Source organism: Nelumbo lutea, chromosome 2, assembly GCF_056320005.1.
Source record: "Nelumbo lutea isolate HS-2025 chromosome 2, American lotus-T2T, whole genome shotgun sequence".
NCBI classification, from domain to species: Eukaryota; Viridiplantae; Streptophyta; class Magnoliopsida; order Proteales; family Nelumbonaceae; genus Nelumbo; species Nelumbo lutea.
The window spans coordinates 52759132-52762908 of record NC_142685.1 but is presented as its reverse complement, the minus strand read 5'-3'; positions in this window follow the sequence as shown (position 1 = coordinate 52762908).

Here is a 3777-nt window from a genome sequence, read left to right as displayed (position 1 = left end):
AAGGTGCCATTATTGTTTGTGATGATAATTATGTCAACTTTGCATGCCCAAAGGGTTATAGATTCGGGTGCTTCTTTTCATGTTATTCCCCTTAGTGAATTTTTCACATCTTACACTACAGGTGATTTTGGACATGTTCGTATGGGGAATGTTAATGCATCCAAAATAGTTGGCATGGGAGATATTTGTTTAGATAGCAATATTGGTTGCAAATAAATTTTGAAGAATGTTAGACATGTTCCTGATATCCGCCTAAATCTTATTTCCACTAACAGGTTAGATGATGAAGGTTATGCAAACACCTTTAGTGATGGAAAATGGAAGCTTAGTCGAGGTTCACTCATTGTGGCAAAGGGAAAGAAGCACAATATTTTTTATGTGATGCAAGCAATGTTGAGCAAATGAGAGGTGAATGTAATTCATGATTCATCCATTGAGCTCTAGTATTGGAGGCTTGGACATTTGAGTGAAAAATGGCTTCAGATACTTTTCATAGAAAATCTTCTTCCTGATGTGAAATGTATGTCTCTTGAAATATCTGTACATTGCTTAACTGACAAATAGAGTAGAGTTGCATTTCATAAATTTCCTCCACCTAGAAAGTCTCATGTTTTAGGCTTAGTTCACACTAATGTTTGTTACATGAAAGATAAATCTCTTGGTGGTGCATCATATTTTGTGACACTAATTGATGATTACTCCAGAAAAGTGTAGACATTTACCTTGAAATCTAAAGATTAGGTGTTGGATGTTTTCAAGTATTTTTATGCTAAGGTTGAAAGAAAAACAGGGAAAAGGTTGAAGTGCATCTGAACTGATAATGGTTTGAATATAAGGGTCATTTTGAAAAATATTGCAAGATCCATGGTATCAGGCTTGGGAGAAGTGTTCCTAAGATTCCTCAACTTGATAGAGTAGCAGAGAGAATGAATAGAACAATCACTGACAGAATCAGATGCATGCTCTCTCATGCTAAATTACCTAAATCCTTTTGGGGTGAGGCTATGAGAACTACAGTTGATATTATCAACCTTTCTCCTTCAGTTCTTTTAAATGGAGATACTCCAGAGAGAGTTTGGATAGGAAAAATCATATCATACAGTCATTTAAAAAGGTTCAGTTATAGGGCATTTGTTCATATTCCTAGAGATGAAAGATCCAAGATTGATGACAAGGCTAAACAATGCATTTTCTTAGGCTATATGCATGAAGAGTTTGGGTACTGGTTATGGGATCTAGGGGACAAGAAAGTGATCAGAAGCAGAGAAGTTGTATTTATTGAGAATCAAACAATTAAAGATATAAAAATTGAGAAAACAAAATCCTCTGTTTTTGTTCCATTCAACTTGAATCCAGTTTCCCCACCTACATTTGATGGTGATCATGGGGGAACTGTACCAAATGAACAAGATGATGCAGCCAGTGATGAAACTCCTATAAATGAAAATATAGAGGAAGTGCAAAATGAACAGGTACCTCCAATTCCTTCACCACAAATTTAGCCTAGAAGCTCAACTAGAGAGAGAAGAACTTTCACTATTTATCCTCCGCATGAGTATGTGATGTTAACGGATGGGGGAGAGCCAGAGACTTATCAAGAGGCTATGCCACATGACAAGAAAGATGAGTGGCTGAAAGCAATGCAAGAGGAATTAAAATCCTTGCATGAGAATTACACCTATGACTTGGTTAAACTACCAATAGGGAAAAGGGCATAAAAAATAAATGGGTTTACAAACTGAAATTTGATAAGAGTGGCTCACAACTAAAATACAAGGCAAGCCTGGTTGTGAAGGGTTTCAGTCAGAAAAAAGAGTGTCGATTTTGAAGAAATATTCTCTCATGTGGTCAAAATGTCTTCTATTCGAGTTGTACTTGGACTACCTGTAAGTCTAAATTTGGAAGTTGAACAGGTTGATGTGAAGATTGCCTTCCTTCATGGTGATTTAGAAGAAGAAATCTATACTAAACAATCAGAAATATTAAAAAAAAAAGGAAAATAACATTTGTTGTGCAGGTTAAAGAAAAACTTATATGGCTTGAAACAAGCATCAAGGCAATGGTACAAAAAATTTGACTCTTTCATGGTTGATCATGGGTACACCGGGACCACTTCAAATCACAGTGTATTTGTAAAGAAATTTTCTGATGGTGATTTCATTATTCTCTTGATTTATGTTGATGATATGCTTATAGTTGGCCATGATTCTAGAAAGATTGACATGTTGAAAAATGAGCTTAGCAAGTCTTTCGCAATGAAGGACTTGGGATTGATTAGATAGATTCTTAGCATGAAGATCCCTCGAGATAGACAAAATGTGAAGTTATGGTTATCCAAAGAAAAATATATTGAGAAGGTTCTTAAGATATTCAACATGAGCAATGCAAAACCAATTACTACTCCACTTGCTGGTCATTTCAAGCTCAACACTAAACAATGTCCTATAAGTGAGAAAGACAAAACAGAAATGAAGAAAGTGCCTTATGCTTCAGCAGTTGGTCGTTTAATGTATGTTATGGTGTGCACGAGACCAGATATTGTTCATGTTGTTGGTATAGTTAATCGGTTTCTCTCTAACCTTGGCAAAGAACATTGGACAACAGTAAAATGGATATTCAGGTATCTCAGAATTATTTCTCATATATGCTTATGCTTCGGGAATAGTAAAGCCATGTTGGATGGGATACAGACATGGTTGGTGATGTTGACTCCCAAAAGTCTACTTCGGGATACATAATGACTTTTGCAGGGGAGCAATTTAATGGCAATCCAAACTTCAAAAATGTGTTCCATTGTCCACCATAGAGGGTGAATACATTCCATGTATAGAAGCTTGTAAGGAGATCCTCTGGTTGAAGAAGCTCCTACAAGAATTGGGCATGAAGCAAGAAAGATGTGTTCTTTATTGTGATAGTCAAAGTGTTATCCATCTCTCTAAAAATCAAACTTTTCACTCAAGATCCAAACACATTAGTGTAAAGTACCATTGGATTCGGGATGTATTGGATATGGAGTTGTTGATTATTGAGAAGATTCATACTGATGAGAATGTTGCAGACTTGTTAACAAAGTTTTTGCCTAGAGACAAATTTGAATTCTGCAAAGAAGCTGCAGGCTTGCTAAAACCCCCCCTTATGAGTTGGAGGGGGAGAATTGTTGGGCGTTAGTCCAACTCATATGAGGGACCCACCCCACTTTTACATGCCCCCAGAAGGAGATGTATAGTGGAAGCCAAAAAGGCTTTCACATTTTTTTTTTGTTTTTGGGTCTCATATGTTCGTAACCATCGAATTGAGAAAAACAGGAGAGAAGAAAACAAAAAACCGAGGGTTTCTGGGTTTCAAGTTTCTGAAGAAGAGAGTTGATTTTTCTGCTCCATCTAAGGCCAAGCTCGGAGGTGTTTCAAGTCTGTTTTGATGAGATTAAGTGTTGGAGTTAAGAATCTCACTCTAGTTCAGATTTGTTGATTCTTCCTTCTTCTTCTTCTCAGTTTAGATTTATAGCAACTTGGTGAGATCTAAACCTTTGTTTTTGTTGTATCCACTTTGCATTCGGTGATGTTAATGTTATACTTGTGATGCAAGGATTATTTCCTTGATGTTTGTAAGACTTTAGTTGCAATTAGAGATGACTACTGTACCCATTAATTTCTGAATCAGTAGAAGACTTTTATGGATCGTAGGTCCCATGGTTTTTCCCCCCATTTTGGGGTTTTTTATATAAAAATTTTGATGTGCTATTATGTGATGACTACTATTTATATTTTTCTATTACTT